Genomic DNA, 21,705 nt, shown 5'->3' on the forward strand with positions numbered 1-21,705 from the left:
GCCAGTGGCAAAGATCATGAGGAAGGAGGCTCGGCATACACAAAGGTGGGATCGAGCCTCAGGAGTCCCCCTGGAAATTCTCTAGCATCTACCCCCAAAACCAGAATCTGCCTACTTTACTGCTTTGTGCTCCCACCTACACCTCTGACTTTATGGGGGCTGTCCCCCACCACCTTTCTATGAAAAAGAGTTAGCTTAGAGCTCCAGTTTATAAAAATTCCTGGTGTGACAAGAGTGTTTCAACCTACAAACTCCTCTGAAGGTTCTTCCGGCCACATGTGATTATTCACAGCCTCCCAACCGTGAGAGGCACAAGATGTTCTAAACTTTCTAAATACAGATTCCTTTGAGTAGTTAAAAGATTGATTAGAAATTATATTGGTGAAGGGTTTTTCACTTGTTGGGCCAATGTTTGCTGCTCAGTTTCCATATCCCTTACCTACTGTGTCCCTGGGAGTGTATTGATTAATATAATTGGTGTATAAGAATGTAAGTAATAGCTTTAATGTTCATAAACTTGGGCCCTTGAGTTAATTCTTTTCTTGTTATAGCCCACCACACTTTTGCCCTATAGAAATGCAACTTTATCTAATGTTTTCAGAGGGTGGTGCCTGACTTTAGAATAATCACCTTTAGAGAAAAATAAGTTTTCTGAAGAAAGGATCATAAAATGTTAACAGGCCTCCTGGCCAGAAGATGATGTAGATCACCTAAACTTTTGCATATGATAAGTTTGCAGGAAGAAAGCCTGGCTTACTGCTGACTCTACCCCTTCCCCCATTATCCTCTATGCACAACTTAAGGTATAAAAATGACTTTGGAAAATAAAGCACGAGCCTTGCTCACCGAAGCTTGGTCTCCCCATGTCGTTATTTCTCTCACCTTCTGCCTGAATTCTCATCTGAAGCGTGGAGGCTCGTCAAGCCTACTAATTTTGCCTGGGCTTCTAAGATCTGACCGGGGAGGCCTTAGTGTCTCCTCTCCTTCAGGAGAACAGGAGGACACCTGCCGGCCTATGTAGGTGATGCAAATTCCTTGTCTTGGAATTTTATTGGCTTTCCACGTAAACCAAGTTATTCAGCCTCTTTTCTTCACTGAATTTCTTCGCTGAGCTATCCTTATTTAACCACTCTTTATATCTTTAATTCTATAGTATCCTGATCCCCGAAGCCGTCTCTCCTTCAAATTCCCTGGCTCCACCGGGGCTGGACTCCAGCAGAGCCTGGTGAGCTGCCATCCATGGGGTCACACAGAGTCAGACATGACTGAAGTGACTTAGCAGTAGCAGCAGCAGCAGCTGGTGTTATTAAAACACTCCATTAATTACTTTCCTACTTCTGTATATTCCCCTGTGAATTCACAACTTGCCAAATGCTGAGCTTTTATACTCCATTCTTGTCACCAAATTGATCTGTGTTAGAAAGTGCACTGCAGGTTGTTTATATGGTGTGCTTCACAATTACCCTGAAACTATCTCCTCCTTCTCTAGTCAAAGAGGAAACTTAAGGACACTCAAAAACATCAACCCCTTCATCATTTCCAGTTCCTCTGTGTTTTTGAAACATTCTCCCTCTATACCTCATTTAGGAATATTACTACACTTCAGTTGTATTTTCTTTCATATTGAAATATAATGCTTGAATCATAAAATTCATCATTTTAATAAGTAGAGTTCTTTGGTTTCTAATATATTTTCCAGGTTGTTCAGTCATCACCACTATCTACTTCCAGGACTTTTTCATCAGTTCAATAAAAAGCTCATACTTATTAGCTATCACTCCCCCTTCCTCCCTCCCTGAACCCTGGAAACCGTTCATCTATTTTTGATTCTATGTGGTTTCCTCTTCTTTGCCTTCCCCATAAACAGAATCATGCAGTATGTTTGAGTACCTACATTTATTATTTTAAGTTGGATAACATAAAATATCACCCAGTGAGATTTATGTTTCATTAAAAATAGATATCTTAAAATAATTGAAAGCATGCCTTAAGAAGAAAATGTCTTCCTTAGATACAATTAAGAGAAAAAAATCTATGTTTGGGGTTTTTCTGGTGCCCCTGGTGACAGTAAAAATTCTGTAGGCAAATGTCTACTCAGACATTACTTTTACAGAACATAGTTGTCTGTTCCTCAAACATGGAGTATTGTGATACAGAGTTCACTGCACTATAGGGTACCAAAGTTCATTATGTTTCCCTGCCACAGGGAGAATGACTACAGGAGTTAGTAGGGGCATAAAGACAGGGTTGTTCTACAAGCAGGGCATCACTTCAGGTAATGTAAAGATTCATTATACGTAGAGATACTCCAAAAACTTATGCACCACATCAGTATCAAAAATATATAATGCATGCTTCTTTTGCACAAGAGACTGTTAGATTTTTAAAAGTAAAAAGCAACAATCTGACAGCAAACATACTTTGTGGAAACTCATTTTCCACAATGAGTTTCTTGCTCTATCAAGAAAACTTTCATCTACAAAAGTATACTGAAAATAAATTGTCAGGAATGAAAAGATCCCTTTTCGCAGAAAAATACAAAAAACAAAAACATTATTAAGATCTCAGAAATCATCTCCTTATCCATCACAAATTGATGTCCAGTATAGACTGCAGAGAGATCCAACAAGTCCATCCTAAAGGAGATCAGTCCTGGGTGTTCATTGGAAGGACTGATGTTGAAGCTGAAACTCCAATCCTTTGGCCACCTGATGCAAAGAGCTGACTCACTGGAAAAGACCCTGATGCTAGGAAGGATTGAGGGCAGGAGGAGAAGGGGACGGCAGAGGATGAGATGGCTGGATGGCATCACCGACTCAATGGACATGGGTTTGGGTGGACTCTGGGGTTTGTGATGGACAGGGAGGCCTGGCATGCTGCGGTTCCTGGGTTTGCAAAGAGTTGGACATGACTGAGCGACTGAACTGAACTGAACTGACTGAACTAATGATGCTTTAATTTGGATATTTTGAATTCTATAGTAGTAAAATCATAGAGCTTTTACATTTTTATGTACAACTTCTTTCATTCAAATTTTTTATATATGAAATTTCTCTATACTTATGTATGTAAAGATAGTTTATTCATCCTAATAGTTGTTTAGTTTTCCTAGGTACAAGCTTACATACAGTTATCTATCTAATCTAGAGGACCAGTCAGTATACTTGATCTATGAAGTTTCATTGGACCTGGACACACCATTAATTTATATATTTTCATGATTGCTTTTATGATACAGGGGAAGCTTGAGAGCAGTGACAAACATATTTGCCGTGCAGTAATGGGACCAGATACCATGGCCTTAGTTTTTTTAATGTTGAGTTTTAAGCCAGATTTTTCACTCTCTTCTTTCACCCATTAAGAAATGCTTTAGTTCCTCTTCACTTTCTGCCATTAGAGTCACATCCTCTGCATATGTGAGGTTATTGATGCTTTCAAATTGTGGTGCTGGAGAAGACTCCTGAGAGTCCCTTGGATGGCAAGGAGATCCAACAAGTCCATCCTAAAGGAAATCAACCCTGAATATTCATTGGAAGGACTGATACTGAAGCTGAAGCTCCAATACTTTGGCCACCTGATGAGAATAGTTGATTCGTTGAAAAAGACCTTGGTGCTGGGAAAGATTAAAGCCAAAAGGAGAAGAGGGTGGCAGAGGATGAAATAGTTGGATAGCATCACTGGTTCAGCGGGCATGAACTTGGGCAAATTCTTGGAGAGTGAGGGATGGGGAGCCCTGGTATCCCTTCATGGGGACAGAGATGAAGACAAGTTCCTGCTACAGTCCCTGGGGTGACAAAGAGTCAGAACGACTTAGCAACAGAACAAAACCAGCAAATTTTATATCTGTTTTGCTTACTGGAGGGATAAAAAATGTAAATATCCACTACTATGAGTAGTCTATTAGATTCCTGAATTGGAATAACAAGCCACACAAAAGTTATGTTTGAAAGTGTTTGGTCTTCTGAATCTCATACTATCTAGATAGCTTCATGCCACCACTATTTAAGGTTAAAACAGCCTACACATAGAGTTCGATTACTAGTTTGAACATGAAGTAACTCCCTGTATTTTTTTAATGGTTTTCAAATCTTTTCCAATACTGGGATGGATTTACCCAGGAGGAGGGTCATATTTTATAGAGACATATTGTATCATCTGGAAAGGAACTTGGAGGTATTCTAGTTGAAGTCTCTGTCTTACATTAGAGAATCTGAGGGTCAGAAAGGAATAGTGATGTGCTAAGTTCAGAGTGGCATTGCTACCTGGTTCATAGCACGTGTCTAAAGCCAGAGATGTCTAAGAAGGTTGAAAGTTGCTGCTTCTGTATTTATCATAGAATTTTGTACTTATTGGATTACTGAACATTATTTTTTATGAATGTAGCTATACAACCTATGACCCATATGTTCTCTGCTTTAGACATACAGTGATATCTACAATTAGAGAAAGAGAGAGAAAGTCACTCAGTCATGTCCGACTGTTGGCAATCTCATGGACTGCAACCCATGAGGCTCCTCTGCCCATGGGATTCTCCAGGCAAGAGTACTGGAATGGGTTACCATTTCCTTCTCCAGAGTATCTTCCTGACCCAGGGACCAAACTTGGGTTTCCTGAATTGCGGGCAGATTCTTTACCATCTGAGCTACAGGGAAATCCGTTATCTGCTATTGGTATGCCATATTTCTACTTAAGTATTCAAGTGGCAAGGATGAAGGGGTCAGGATATGGGAACTTGCCTGTAGTATTAGCCTACTGCACTGTCATTGATAATGTTCCATTTATACAATATTTGCTACCAGTCATTGTTATGGGTATGATAAAAAATGTGAGGTAGAGGTACTAAGAAGGGAAATATAGAGGTGAGAGCTGATGTAGACAGACTAGAATACACCAGGATATTTAGTGCAGTTTCCTTATTTTGCAGAATCCTGATAGAAGAGCATTATACATTCTTGCTCAACCTTTTGAGTTATAAATTATTTAAAATATATTTCCATAATTTGTTACTTAACCATACAATTTCTGGGAGAAGTAGAATCAGTCAATTCTATTTTTGGTCTTCCATTTAATGGGATGATTTTTTTTTATATGACACAAGTAGACCTAATAAAATGGGTTAATACTTAAAATACTTCTTTAGATGCAATAATAAATTTCTGTCATATAGATGGAAATGTGTTATCCATGGCAACATGATGGCATCCTATTTTGATTGGACTTTATTATATTTCAGAGGTTTTCTGCCATACTGTTTCCTATAAGCAACAATTCCAAGAGAATTTAGGTGAATTAATGAAATATGCTAGTTAGACTTTTTTTAATTTAAATTTATTTATTTTAATTAGAGGCTAATTACTTTACAATATTGTATTGGTTTTGCCATACATCAACATGAATCCACCACGGGTGTACACGTGTTCCCAATCCTGAACGCCCTTCCCACCTCCCTTCTCATACCATCCCTCTAGACTTTTAAAACATTTATCTAAAATAAGAATCCTCTGTGGCTTTTTATCCACCATGAGACCTTTTCCTAACATGTCATAATGTCTCACAAATACCACCCTGTGTAACAGAGGCATTTTTTAGGCTTTACTGTCATTCTAAGATATTTTCTCATAAGGGTATTTTACAATGGCAGTGAGAAAGCCTAAGAACTTCAGTGGCTTTTATCTTTTACAATTTTAATGAATAATTAAGAATGCTTTTCTGTCTTAAGAGATTTTTCAAATATATGGTCAAGATCACACTTGCATAAGGGACAAAGTTAATGCTCTAGCCTTCAATAAAGAAGGGGGAAAAAGCAAATAAAATAGTCAAATATCAAGAACTTATAGCTCTTTACTCCTAGTGTAATTAACACGAATGTCTTTATCAATCCATTATATTAGCATCCATGCCACTTTATGTATCTTCCAAAAATATGCATATAATTTATGTTATAATGTGTATATATATATATATATATATATATATATATATAGTAGATGTTATCCCTCTATTGATTTTGCCACTGAGATAAAATTAATACTCAAAAATGTTACCTAGTGTTTTCAGTTTATTATGTATTTATTTATTCCTCCATTGTGATCTGGACAACATGGGGTTTTTTTGGATAATGGAGTTGATTTCTCACAAACAAGGTGAAATAAAATAATGCTTTAAGTAGATAGTTGTTTGTGAATGACAAGGAGATAAAGAGGACATTCAACAAGGGTCAAGAAGAGGAAAGAAGAGGATGAAATTGTCATGGAGATAGTGATAAAAATATTGATAATTGATAATGATAGCCCATTGATGTACTTTATCAAGGTCCTTTCCACTGTCCCCTAAATTTTCTTTTTCTTTATTTAAGCTTTATTCAGACAAAATTGACAATTAGCATGTATAAGGTGTACAAGGTGAAGATTAGACACATGTGTGCATTATGACTGGGCTTCCCAGGTGGCGCAAGTGGCAAAGATCTCGCCTGCCAATACAGGAGACATAAGAGACATGGTTTCAATTCCTGGGTCTGAAAGATCCCCCTGAGGAGGGCATTGCAACCCACTCCAGTATTTTGCCTGGAGAATCCCCATGGACAGAGGAGCCTGACAGACCACAGTCCATGGGGTCTCAAAGAGTTGGGCATGACTGAAGTGACTGAGAACACATTGTGACATGATCACCACATAAGATTAATCAACACATTCATTAACTCACATAGTTATCATTTGGAGTATGTGTCTAATGAGGACAGTTAAGATCTACTTTTCTAGAAAATTTAAAGTTTAAAATACAGAATTGTTAACTGAAGTCATAGTATACATTAGAGTCCCAGAACTTATTCATCATATAACAGAAAAGTTGTACACTTTGACAAATATTTCAAACTTCTTTCACCTACCAGACCTTGGAAACAATAAATCTACTCTGTATTTCTATAAATTAATCCTTTTTGTATTAAACATGCATGTGAGATAATACAGTAGTTATTGTTCACTGTCTGACTTACTTCACTTAGAGTAATGACTTCATGATTCTTCCATGTTGTGGCTAACCAGGCTTCTTTACTTCTAAAATACGTGAGCTTGTCTACCTCATAGCTCATTTAATTATCAGATTCCCTGACTAATATTGTTTCATTTACCACTTGAATAATTTTTAGATTTGTGACTGAATATATCTATCCAAAGACATATTAGTTTTAGATTTTGCTTTGGATTCATAACACTCGATATTTTATTTCATGATTGTTAGGCTTCTATTGAGTTACTTACCTGCTTAGTTAATTAATGTTTGTGACACTAGCTTATATTCATTAGTACAGAAACTACAGTATGTCCCATTAAATATAAAGAATGCTCAAAAATCTCTCAAGAAGTACATAACAAATCTTCAGGAAAATTGAAATGTTGTTTGAATGAAAGAATAAACCAATGATATTTGATCAAGTTAGAAAATTCAGGGAAGTTTTCAACAAAGTAGAGGTGCCATATATAAATTCTTGATACATATGAGCATGCTGTATTTGGAGACTGTAGCATTTCTAAAATTTGGGCTATACAACAAATGTTCATTTATAACATTATAAGCACTGGGGAATTTTTAGTTCTCTTGTATGATGAAATATAATTCTAGAAATACAAAACCCAAAATGTGTTTATGTGTGTGAAATATAAACATTTAGCCCCATCTTTTAAGTTTCACTTTTTCCAGAGCCTGTTTCACATCTTTGTTCCTTAGACTGTAAATCATAGGGTTTAACATTGGAGTCACAAGAGTGTCAAACAATGAGGTCATCTTGTCTTGATCTAGAAAATTAGGATGAACTCAGCCTGAAATACATAAAGAGCATAGTTCCCTCGAAAATTTCCACTGCAGTTAGGTGGGAGGTGCAGGTGGAAAAAGCTCTGAACCTCCCCTCAACAGAGTGGATCTTCAAGACTGAAAGGGTAGTATAACAATAAGAGATGAGGACTCCTGAAATGGTACTCAGTTCAATGAAGGTAAGAATAATGAATAACACCAACTCATTGATCTGTATATAACATCAGGAAAGGAGGAAAAGTGGAGGTAAATCATAGAAGAAATGGCTAATCTCATTTGACCCACAGAAACATAAGCAGAATGCTAATGTTGTGTGTGTCAGAGCATTGGCCATTCCCACCAGGTAAACCCCAGCCACGAGCAGGGAGCACACCCCGCTGGACATGCTGACTGCATAGAGCAAGCAGCTGCTGACGGCCTTGTACGGGTCATAGGCCATCACTGCCAGGAGAAGAGATTCAGCTTCTGTAGAGATACAGAAGACAAAGAACTGCAGAGCGCAGCCACTGAAGGAGATTGACTTGTTCTTGGCAAATTGATCCACCAGCATCTTGAGCACAATTGCTGTGGAAATGCAGAGGTCACAGAAGGAGAGGTGGCTGAGGCAAAATACATGGGTGTGTGTAGCTGGGGATCCATCCTAATCAGGGTTATCATTCCAAGGTTTGCCAGAAGGTTAATAAGATAAACAAGTAGAACCATGGTAAAAAGAGCCATCTTGTTCTCAGTGTTATCAGTAATTCCCAAGAAAATCAGCTCAGTCAGAAAGGAGCAATTCCTTCTATCCATCCTTTTTTGTTCTGATGTAAACTTTTAGAAAATGATCAAGAAAATGACACACAGATGTGGAACACTTCTGCACAACTGCAAAATATCATAAGGAGGAAGGTGATTTTTGTTTGTATTTGTGTTTTTATAATTACAAAATAATCTAGATCATGGATATCCACTATTTAAAGGTAGATAGCTATCTGTTCAGTCCAGTTCAGTCACTCAGTCATGTCTGACTCTTTGTAAACCCATTGAATGCAGCATACCAGGCCTCCCTGTCCGTCACCAACTGACGGAGTTTACCCAACTCATGTCTATTGAATCAGTGATTCCATCCAACCATCTCATCCTCTGTTGTCCCCTTCTCCTCCTGCCTTCAATCTTTCCCAGCATCAAGGTCTTTTCAAATGAGTCATCTGTTAGCATCAGGTGGCCAAAGGATTGGAGTTTCAGCTTCAACATCAGTCCTTTCAATGAACACCCAGGACTGATTTCCTTTAGGATGGACTGGTTAGATCTCTGTAGTCCAAAGGACTCTCAAGAGTCTTCTCCATCACCACAGTTCAAAAGCATCAGTTCTTCAGCGTTCAGCTTTCTTTATAGTCCAACTCTCACATCTGTACATGACTACTGGAAAAACCATAGCCTTGACTAGACAGACCTTTGTTGGCAAAGTAATGTCTCTGCTTTTGAATATGCTATCTAGGTTGGTCATAACTTTCCTTTCAAGGAGTAAGCGTCTTTTAATTTCATGACTGCAGTCACCATCTGCAGTGATTTTGGAGCCCCCAAAAATAAAGTCAGCCACTGTTTTCACTGTTTCCACTAAATGTAGATGTCATTCATGAGTAGGTTATTTTATACAAGCTCATCTCTGAGCATTGCTTTTCTTGTCTCAGGGAGGAGCTTTTGATAAATTTAACTAACATTACCTCTTCAAAATAATATGGAAGAAACACCAGTGTTAGACCAAGCTGCAAGATCTAAGGACTAAGCATTTCCCATGCTGGAAAATATTTATCTGGATACAAAATATGATTTTAAAAATGATTACAATTTTTATATTTCTCAAGAAAGCATGATTGGTTTAAGAGTCTTTGCCTTAGTTCCAGAAATAGTATATCAAGGACTAGCATAATAAAAAAATAATTGCTACTGCTTTTAGCCTGGCACCCCACTCCAGTACTCTTGCCTGGAAAATCCCATGGATGGAAGGGCCTTGTGGGCTGCAGTTCATGGGGTCACTAAGAGTCGGACACGACTGAGCAACTTCACTTTATTTTTTCACTTTCATGCATTGGAGAAGGAAATGGCAACCCACTCCAGTGTTCTTGCCTGGAGAATCCCAGGGACAGGGGAGCCTGGTGAGCTGCCGTCTATGGGGTCGCACAGAGTCAGACATGACTGAAGCAACTTAGCAGCAGCAGCAGCTTTTAGTCTATGTTGTATTTAGTATTTTCTGAGACGTGAAGTAAGTATTATTGATCTAGTTTTCTAGAGATTTTTTATTGCTTTCCCACAATGCTCGTTACTTATTTGTGGAATGGTTGTTGTTAAAGGATGAATATCTTGATGAACAGGAAAAAAAAAAGACAAAAATAAGTGAAAATAACAGAATTTGTCACATACACTTGCATCCATTAATCTTTTTAATGACTTTTCTAGATTATAAAATGGAAATGAGTAGAGGAACAATAAATACTTCTTAAAAACATATACCTTGCTATTATATGTGTATATTTATGTGTGATCATGTGTATATATTTTAATATATATGAGAATAGTATGTAAGTAATGAACTTTTTCCTTAGACCTACCTAAGTATACATGCTCATGGTTCACATGGAGATGAATTTGTCCATTTTTATTGTGGTACCTACACGAACTTTTCAATAAAACAAAACATACCTTAAATTTCTGTATACACTTGCCCAATGATGAAAAGATTAAAGGCTTTCCTATGAACCAAGAGTAAATAAAGTAAATAATAAATTGTTATGTCATGGATATCAGCAAGTTTAGATAGATCCTCCTGATTCTGAAAAGAAAATATTATTTCTAGTCATTAAATGCAGGTTTTAATAGGTAAGCTAGCATAAAATGACTCATATATATATTTTTTTTCTCTAAAAGTTAAGTATTTTCTCCTACATTCTTTAAGTTAGGATCTGGAAATCTACCTGAGATGAGATCTTGGGTAGCTGAACAATAGGCAGATAGCCTTTTATTTTACCAGGTATACTGGGACTTAAATCCCTGAAGTTAATGCTCATATGGTTTTATTAATTATTTTCCTGCTTCTATATATTCTGTTGTGAACTCAGAAACAGTTTGACAAAAGCTGAGTTTTTGTGCTTCACTACTGTCACCAAATTGCTCTATGGTAAGAAGGATACTGTGTATTGTTTGTAGGATTGTTTTATAGTTATCCCGAATCTCCTCCTTCTCTAATTTGAGAGGAAACCTAATGAAACTCAAAAAGATCTCCCTCAATCATTTCCAGTGCCTTTGGATTGTTCATTGTGTTTTTGAAACTTTATCCTTCATACCTCATTTAAGAATTAAACTGTATTTCAACTGTATTTTCTTTAATATTGAAATGTAATACATATACCATAAAATTCACCCTTCTAATGTATACAGTTTTTTTTTGTTTGTTTGTTTTGTTTTTATTATATTTTCAAGGTTGTTCAGTTATCACCAGCATCTGCATTCAGAAAATGTTCATCAGTCTCATAAGAAAACTATATCTATTAGCACTTGCTCCCTCTCTGAAACCTCCCCCACCCCTGAAACCTCTAATCTACATTCTGAGTCTGTGTGGTTTCCTATTCTTGGTCTTGAATACAAGCAGAAGCATGCAATATATTATTTATTTTCCTGTCAGGCTTCTTTTCTTTAGTAAAATACTATATTTGCTTCAGTAAAATATTTAGGTAAATATAGTGTCAGCCACGTTGTGCTTGTGTCAGAAACCTGTTTCATTAGTTAGCATAATAATATTTCTTTTTATGGATATAAAACAGTTTATTGATCCAGTCTTCAGGTGGATGAGCATGTGGTTATTTTTACTCTTTAGCTATTAAGAATAATGATGCCATTTCATTCTGTCAGTGCTACCTTTCAAGCAGACTTCATCACCAGAGAACCTTTTATTCCCATCCTCCAACCACATGTCCAGGAATATTTCATTAACTTTGCAACTTCCTCATATTCTCTAAGTAGTGCACCCTTCTTTGAATTATGCTTATTTTAATCATGTAAGAATCTCTTTACTACATTTAAGGCCTCAAGAATAAGAGCAATGTTTATTTTCTATTTTGTAAACCCCTTGATAAAAGAATTTGGGTAGGTAGTGCTTTTAAAATATTGATCACTCAGTACTTCTGTCTATTAAAGTGGAGAATAATATACAAAGAATAGAAATATACCTGCTTTGTGGATTTTTCTTTGGATATACATGGGCTTCCCTTGAAGCTCAGTTGGTAAAGAATCTGCCTGCAGTGCAGGAGACCTGGATTAGATTCCTGGGTCAGGAAGATCTCCTGGAGAAGGAAATGGCAACTCACTCCAGTATTCTTGCCTAGAGAATCCCATGGACAGAGGAACCTGGCAGGCTACAGTCCATGTGGTCACAAGAGTTGGACATGACTTAGCAACTAAACCACAATAGCTCATATGTGCAAAAATGACTACTTTAAAATATTTAAGCATGGAGATGAGTTTTCTACATCAGCAGAGTTCCATTTTTTTTTTCTTAAAATAATTTGCTTGTGAACGGTTGTTGCTGAACGAAAAGACGCCAGGATTCTTGGCCTCCAGAGGAGAAGAATTCAATCCGGGGCCAGAGACGAGGCTTGATCGCCCAGAGCTTCTGTGTAATAAAGTTTTATTAAAGTATAAAGGAGATAGAGAAAGCTTCTGACATAGTCATCAGAAGGGGGCAGAAAGAGTACCCCCCTGCTAGTCTTCAGCTGGATGTTATATAGTCACTAGTAGTCTGTTAACATAGTAGTCTGGAGAAGGAAATGGCAACCCATTCTAGTACACTTGCCTGGAAAATCCCATGGACAGAAGAGCCTGATATGCTACAGTCCATGGGGTCTCAAAGAGTCGGACACGACTGAGCAACTTCACTCACTCACTCACTCAGTCTGTTAATGAAAGAAAGGAATGTCTTAAAACTCAGAATGGCACCAGGCCCCTTATCCATAAGAGGTATTTTTGGGGTAATCTTGGCACCAGACGATTCATCCTGGGCCATAAAACGATTGACTTGAATCTTGCAGAAGGGCAGATTACCATACAAATAGTTTCGTTTACATAGATTAGGGGAACAATGTCTGAGTATAACATACTGGCTTGTCAAGTAGGTTCTGAGCCATTAGGCGGAAACAACTTGAAGACAGAGTCTGGGGTAAATGCATAGTACATTAACATAGCTTAAGACAAACATTTACATAAGAAAAATGCATTGGTTAACTCAAGGTTTGAGAATAGTTAACTTCAGGTGAAACCATGTGTCATTATGGCAACACAGTATTTTAGGAGAAACCTTTTAAATTTGTATAGAGAAGGGAAAAAAATTATCATTAGTTTGTTTCCTCCTGCCACTTAAGAGAGATAAAAATGTCTGACACTTGCAGCCTATTTCCTCCATTTGGAGACCCCTGGCCTTCCTACCTGTTACCCTCTTACTTGCAATTATCCGTATTAGTTCTTGGGAAAATATATATCAAAATTTTCACTTTAGGGTCTTCCCCAAATCCTTCTCAACAGAGAGCAATGAAATTCTCTGAACTCCTAAAACTCAGTCTAACATCTCAGTATCTGGTTGTGATAAGGGTACTTCCTGAGGTCTCTGAAGAAATGTTCCTTTCACAATGACCTGAATGATTTAAATGCCAATCACTCTCAATTGCTTTGTGTGCTGTTGATGTACTGCTTCAGTCAGGGACTTTGTGTAAGTATATGCACAACAAAATTGAAAAGAGATTGTACACTAGCTGACAGATCTAATTAAAACATTAAAGCTATTAATAAATCTATCTGGAATTAGAAACTACAGAGTTCTACAATGGGAAAGTGACAGTTTGTGTAGATTAAAGATAACTGTCATTTTTTCACACATTTTTTTAGAGATACATTACTTATTTATCCTCCCTTTGAATATTTGCTATACTTTAGCTGCTTTGCCCAACAAAAATTGGCAGAAATAATGTAAGTCTGTTTTACATTTCTTCCCCCCACCACCACTCTGCACCACACAATACTGGGATCTTATTTCCCAACCAGGGACGGAAATGTGCCTGTGGTAGAAACATGGAGTCACCCATCAGGCCTCCAGGGGAACACCTGTGAGTCAATCCTGCATTAAGCCTTTAGGAAGACAGTATCTGAAAGCCACGTGATACCAGATAAGAAGTCCATCTAACCATCTGAGAATACCTTGTGACAGACAGATTCTGAGATTGCTTAAAGGGGGAAGAGGAGAATATGAGTTCATCTGTCCAGCCATTCTCATCCAGTGACAGATGTGAGTTACCTTATAACCTAGCCTATCCTCCCACTGAATATTTTATGTGACCTTAGTCAACATGAGGATGAACAAAATAATGAATCAGAGATCATTGTTTTAAAAGAAAGATACTGCTAAGTCATGTCCAACTCTTGTGAGCCCATGAACTGTAGCCTGCCAAGCTCCTCTGTCCATGGAATTCTCCAGGCAAGAATACTGGAGTGGGGTGACATTTCCTTCTCCAGGGGAACTTCCCAACCAAGGAATTGAATCCAGGTCTCCCACATTGCAGGGAGATATTTACAAACTAAGCTACACAGGAAGCTATTTAAGTTATGTGGTTTTGGAATACTGTTTAGGTAGCAAGAGATAACAGCAGCAGTGTGGATATATAAATAAGAGAATAGTTTAGGGGTAATTATTTTCCATATATATTTACATTATATATATTTATTTTATATATTTGCATTATATATTTATTATATATATTAATACAAATCTGAAAAGTGAGGAAAATATTTGAAAAGTATATCTACACATCTGAAAAAGAACTTGTATCCAAACTTTATGAAATGCTTTCATCAATAATAAGAAAAAAAATTATAATAATAAAATTTAGGCAAAGGATTGAATAGATATGCTCACCAAGATGTGCAAACAGAAACATTGTATATGTGTTTGCTCAGTATCATTAGTTTTTAGGAAAATGACAATATCTGTTAAATGGGTTAAAATTAGAAATACTGAGCATACCTAATTTTTCCTGTTTCATCTGAATTCTCATTTGGGATTTAACAAGGACACACATTATCTTTTTATTTTTGGAGTTACTTCTCTGATTATTCCTTTTAATTGTTTCTTGCTTTTTACCTACCTTATTTTTTCTAAAGCTAGGAAACTCATAAAACCAAATTTCATGTAATTACTATGTTTTTAGTTTTGGGAAAGTAATAGAGATACATTTTTTATGTCATTTTATATGTCATTGCCATTCTTGACCAACTCAATCCTCAAATACCAGCTGTCCTCCTGTAGAAATACAGTTGAGGCAAAGGTTAAGCCACATAACTAATTGCCAATAATTTTCCACCAGTTAAAATCAAGGAATTGATGTCTCTGTGTTACAAAAGAATTCGTGACCATTATTTGTTTCCTCTCTGGCACACTGTGGATGTGTGTGGAATAGTCCTTGATCACCTAATTCTATCCCTGACCAGATTAATTTTTCCCTCAGGTATATCCCTATCTTCTGGGATGCAAAAATCCCTTGGGTTACATTTTAATCAACCAGACCTGGCATTAGCTTTTTATCATTGCTGCTCCTCAAGACCACACAGGATAAACTCCTTTCAATCTACTCCCTCCCAACAATTTCAACCTGACTTTGGGTAGCTACATTATTAATACAAGCTGGGTAACCAAAAGATCTCCCAATGGGATTTGTGTTTCATTAAAAATGGAGGTCTGAGATAACTGAAAAGTGTGTGTCAAGGAGAAAATGCATGCGTCAGATAAGAGCAAGTGAGAAAAAATTAGATTTCGGGATTTCCTTGTGCCCATGGTGACAGTAAAATCCTGTGTAGGCAACTATCTACTCAGAAGATGACTTTCTCAGAACATACTTGTATGCCATCAAACCTGGAGTACTGTGATACAGAGTTCACTGCATGATCGAGTTACCAAATTTCATTATGTCTCATGGCTGCTGGGGGAATGACTAGGAGAGCCAGTGGGTGTTGTTCGACAAGAAAGGAATACTTCTAGTAATATAAAGATTAATTGTGTTCTGAGATATGAATGTGTGTACTACATCAGTTTCACAAATGTATAGTCAATACTTATTTTGTATAAGAAACTATCATATTAAAAGAAAAAAAAAATAGTACTCTGATAGTGAACATGCTTTGTTTAAGGAAAACCCTTTTTTAGAGTACAATACATATTTAGAAAATTTCTTCTATACATGTAAGCTTAAGTAATGAAGAAATTCTGCTCCCAGAATGAAAACAAAGAGAAAACATTACTAACATCTCAGAAAGTGTCCCCACACATCCATCACAAATTGATATCAAATATGATACTTCAGGGTCTTCCCAGATGACTCAGCTGGATAAGAATGCAGCTACCAATGCAGGAGATAAAAGAGATATGTGTTTGATCCTTGAGTCAGAATGATCCCCTGGGGGAGGGTATGGAAACCCACTCCAGTATTATTGACTGGAGAATCTGATGGAGAGAAGAGCCCGGCAGGCTCCAGTCTATAGGGTTGCACAGAGTTACACAGGACTGAGGCGACTTAACAGGCACACATGATACTCAGCTTGGATACTTTTAAAGCATACAGTAACAAAATCATACAGCTTTCACAGCTTTATTTTTACCGCTTTCACACAATTCACCCTCATTGCTGTGTAGTACTCCCAGATATAAACTTCAGATCAGATCAGATCAGTCACTCAGTCGTGTCTGACTCTTTGCGACCCCATGAATCGCAGCACACCAGGCATCCCTGTCCATCACCAACTCCCGGGGTTCACTCAGACTCACGTTCATCGTGTCAGTGATGCCATCCAGCCATCTCATCCTCTGTCGTCCCCTTCTCCTCTTGCCCCCAATCCCTCCCAGCATCAGAGTCTTTTCCAATGAGTCAACACTTCGCATGAGGTGGCCAAAGTACTGGAGTTTCAGCTTTAGCATCATTCCTTCCAAAGAAATCCCGGGGATGATCTCCTTCAGAATGGACTGGTTGGATCTCCTTGCAGTCCAAGGGACTCCCAAGAGTCTTCTCCAACACCACAGTTCAAAAGCATCAATTCTTCGGCGCTCAGCCTTCTTCACAGTCCAACTCTCACATCCATACATGACCACTGGAAAAGCCATAGCCTTGACTAGACGAACCTTTGTTGGCAGAGTAATGTTTCTGCTTTTGAATATGCTATCTAGGTTGGTCATAACTTTCCTTCCAAGGAGTAAGCATCTTTTAATTTCATGGCTGCAGTCACCATCTGTAGTGATTTTGGAGCCCAGAAAAATAAAGTCTGACACTGTTTCCACTGTTTCCCCATCTATTTCCCATGAAGTGATGGGACCAGATGCCATGATCTTCATTTTCTGAATGTTGAGCTTTAAGCCAACCTTTTCACTCTCCTCTTTCACTTTCATCAAGAAGCTTTTGAGTTCCTCTTCACTTTCTGCCATAAGGGTGGTATCATCTGCATATCTGAGGTTATTGATATTTCTCCTAGCAAACTTGATTCCAGCTTGTGCTTCTTCCACTCCAGCGTTTCTCATGATGTACTCTACATGTAAGTTAAATAAACAGGGTGACAACATACAGCCTTGACGAACTCCTTTTCCTATTTGGAACTAGTCTGTTGTTCCATGTCCAGTACTAACTGTTGCTTCCTGACCTGCATACAAATTTCTCAAGAGGCAGATCAGGTGGTCTGGTATTCTCATCTCTTGAAGAATTTTCCACAGTATATTGTGATCCACACAGTCAAAGGCTTTGGCATAGTCAATAAAGCAGAAATAGATGTTTTTCTGGAACTCTCTTGCTTTTTCCATGATCCAGTAGATGCTGGCAATTTGATCTCTGGTTCCTCTGCCTTTTCTAAAACCAGCTTGAACATCTGGAAGTTCACGGTTCACATATTGCTGAAGCCTGGCTTGGACAATTTTGAGCATTACTTTACTAGTGTGTGAGATGAGTGCAATTGTGCGGTAGTTGGAGCATTCTTTGGCATTGCCTTTCTTTGGGATTGGAATGAAAACTGACCTTTTCCAGTCCTGTGGCCACTACTGAGTTTTCCAAATTTGCTGGCATATTGAGTGCAACACTTTCACAGCATCATCTTTCAGGATTTGGAATAGCTCAACTGGAATTCTATCACCTCCACTAGCTTTGTTCGTAGTGATGCTTTCTAAAGCCCACTTGACTTCACATTCCAGGATGTCTGGCTCTAGGTCAGTGATCACACCACTGTGATTATCTGGGTCATGAAGATCTTTTTTGTACAGTTCTTCTGTGTATTCTTGCCATCTCTTCTTAGTATCTTCTGCTTCTGTTAGTTCCATATGATTTCTGTCCTTTATTGAGCCCATCTTTTCATGAAATGTTCCTTTGGTATCTCTGATTTTCTTGAAGAGATCTCTAGTCTTTCCCATTCTGTTGTTTTCCTGTATGTCTTTGCATTGATCGCCGAAGAAGGCTTTCTTATCTCTTCTTGCTATTCTTTGGAACTCTGCATTCAGATGTTTATATCTTTCCTTTTCTCCTTTGCTTTTCACTTGTCTTCTTTTACAGCTATTTGTAAGGCCTCCCCAGACAGCCATTTTGCATTTTTGCATTTCTTTTCTATGGGGATGGTCTTGATCCCTGTCTCCTGTACAATGTCATGAACCTCATTCCATAGTTCATCAGGCACTCTATCTATCAGATCTAGGCCCTTAAATCTATTTCTCACTTCCACTGTATAATCATAAGGGATTTGATTTAGGTCATACCTGAATGGTCTACTTTCTTCAATTTCAATCTGAATTTGGCAATAAGGAGTTCATGGTCTGAGCCCCAGTCAGCTCCTGGTATTGTTTTTGCTGACTGTATAGAGCTTCTCCATCTTTGGCTGCAAAGAATATAATCAATCTGATTTTGGTGTTGACCATCGGGTGATGTCCATACAGTAATTTATCTAATTTAGAGCTGGGGTCAGTATACTTGACCTCTAAAGTTTTATTGGAGATGAACATACCATTTATCTGTATATTTTTATGGTTGCTTTTGTGATACAGCAAAAATCTGAGGATTGTGACAAAGTTTATGAACTATAAATTCTAATATATACACTATTTAACATTTTAAGGATATTTGTCAAGTACTGATCTAAAGTGTGTAAAATGTGGGGGTTGTTTTCAGTTTTATATTATTACAAATAATTCAATGAAGAACGTTTTTGTATAAGTCTTTGGGTGGTCATATTCATCCATTTCTCTTAGGTATAATTCAAAAAATGCCATTTTTGAGCCATAGGAAATGTATTAGTATATGTTCTAAAGTATTGGACACAGTTTAGAGTTTTATAAAATATACAGGCAATTCTCATCCAATTGTAAATTATAAAGCCATACTTATTCCACATCCTCATTAACAGTTGCTAATTCAATCATTTACACCTTACTATTCTTTAGGTGACTCATAATGCTTTTATTTGCTATTAACCTTTTATTTAAGTTTTACTTACTAGAGGGCTACTACATTTGGATATTCACTTTGATGAGGAGTCTATGTATTCTGAATATGAATTACAACTTACATAAAAGGACTATGTTTGAAAGTATTTGTTCTCCTGAATTTCATAATATCTAGATGGCTTAATGTAACCACTATTAAAGGTTGAAACAGTCTACAAGTACAGTACAATTTCTGATTTCAACCTAAAGTAACTTCTTTTTTTTTTTTCCAAATCTTTTCCAGTACTGGGATTATTTTACACAGCAGCAATCAATGCAAAGAAATAGAGGAAAACAACAGAATGGGAAAGACTAGAGATCTCTTCATGAAAATTAGAGATACAAAGGGAACATTTCATGAAAAGATGGGCTCAATAAAGAACAGAAATGGTATGGAACTAAAAGAAGCAGAAGATATTAAGAAGAGGTGGTAAGAATACACAGAAGAACTATACAAAAAAATATCTTCATAACCCAGATAATCACAATGTTGTGATCACTCACCTAGAGCCAGACATCCTGGAATGTGAAGTTAAGTGGGCCTTAGAAAGCATCACTATGAAAAAATCTAGTGGACCCTCCTCCCTCCCAACCTCCCCATGGGGAGGTTGGGAGGGAGGAGGGTTCAGGATGGGGAGCATGCTTATATCTGAAATTAAAAAAAAATAAAAAAAAATAAAAATAAAAAAAGCAATCTCGTTTACAATTGCATTAAAAATAATAAAATACAAAAAAAAAAGAAAAAATCTAGTGGAGGTGATGGAATTCCAGTTGAGCTATTCCAAATCCTGAAGGATGATGCTGTGAAAGTGCTGCACTCAATATGCCAGCAAATTTGGAAAACTCAGTAGTGGCCACAGGACTGGAAAAGGTCAGTTTTCATTCCAAACCCAAAGAAAGGCAATGCCAAAGATTGTTAAAACTACCGCACAAATGCACTCATCTCACACACTAGTAAAGTAATGCTCAAAATTCTCCAAGCCAGGCTTCAGCAATATGTGAACCGTGAACTTCCAGATGTTCAAGCTGGTTTTAGAAAAGACAGAGGAACCAGAGATCAAATTGCTAACATCTGCTGGATCATGGAAAAAGCAGGAGAGTTCCAGAAAAACATCTATTTCTGTTTTATTGACTATGCCAAAGCCTTTGACTGTGTGGATCACAATAAACTGTGGAAAATTCTGAAAGAGATGGGAATGCCAGACCACCTGACTTGCCTCTTGAGAAACCTATATGCAAGTCAGGAAGCAACAGTTAGAACTGGACATGGAACAACAGACTGGTTCCAAATAGGGAAAGGAGTACGTCAAGGCTGTATATTGTTACCCTGCTTATTTAACTTACATGCAGAGTACATCATGAGAAACGCTGGACTGGAAGAAGCACAAGCTGGAATCAAGATTGCCAGGAGAAATATCAATAACCTCAGAAATGCAGATAACACCAGCCTTATGGCAGAAAGTGAAGAGGAACTCAAAAGCCTCCTGATGAAAGGGAAAGAGGAGAGTGAAAAAGTTGGCTTAAAGCTCAACATTCAGACAATGAAGATCATGGCATCCGGTCCCATCACTTCATGGGAAATATATGGGGAAACAGTGGAAACAGTGTCAGACTTTATTTTTCTGGGCTCCAAAATCACTACAGATGGTGACTGCAGCCATGAAATTAAAAGACGCTTACTCCTTGGAAGGAAAGTTATGACCAACCTAGATAGCATATTCAAAAGCAGAGACATTACTTTGCCAAAAAAGGTTCGTCTAGTCAAGGCTATGGTTTTTCCAGTGGTCATGTATGGATGTGAGAGTTGGACTGTGAAGAAGGCTGAGCGCCGAAGAATTGATGCTTTTGAACTGTGGTGTTGGAGAAGACTCTTGGGAGTCCCTTGGACTGCAAGGAGATCCAACCAGTCCATTCTGAAGGAGATCATCCCTGGGATTTCTTTGGAAGGAATGATGCTAAAGCTGAAACTCCAGTACTTTGGCCACCTCATGCGAAGAGCTGACTCATTGGAAAAGACCCTGATGCTAGGAAGGATTGGGAGCAGGAGGAGAAGGGGACAACAGAGGATGAGATGGCTGGATGGCATCACTGACTCGATGGATGTGAGTCTGAGTGAGCTCCGGGAGTTGGTGATGGACAGGGAGGCCTGGCGTGCTGCGATGCATGGGGTCACAAAGAGTCGGACACGACTGAGCGACTGATCTGATCTGATCTGATCCAGTATTTGTCTTTTACTGTTTGACTGATCTCACTTAGCATGCTGCCTTCAAGTTTTTTCCATGTTGTGGCAAACAAGGATACCGTACTTCTAAAGGACATGTGCTTGTCCACCTTAAAATCCATCTAATTGTTCCATCCTCTTACTAATATCCTTTCAT

General features: G+C 37.8%; 1 pseudogene; it reads right to left on the minus strand.

The window, feature by feature from the left end:
- Positions 1–7,665: 7,665 nt before the first annotated feature.
- Positions 7,666–8,644, minus strand: LOC147367951 (olfactory receptor 5W2-like; annotated as a pseudogene).
- Between the last annotated feature and the right edge of the window lie 13,061 nt (positions 8,645–21,705).

Source organism: Bos grunniens, chromosome 7 (genome assembly GCF_055505025.1).
Source record: "Bos grunniens cultivar Pamir isolate PY7600 chromosome 7, Bosgru_T2T1.0, whole genome shotgun sequence".
NCBI classification, from domain to species: domain Eukaryota; kingdom Metazoa; phylum Chordata; class Mammalia; order Artiodactyla; family Bovidae; genus Bos; species Bos grunniens.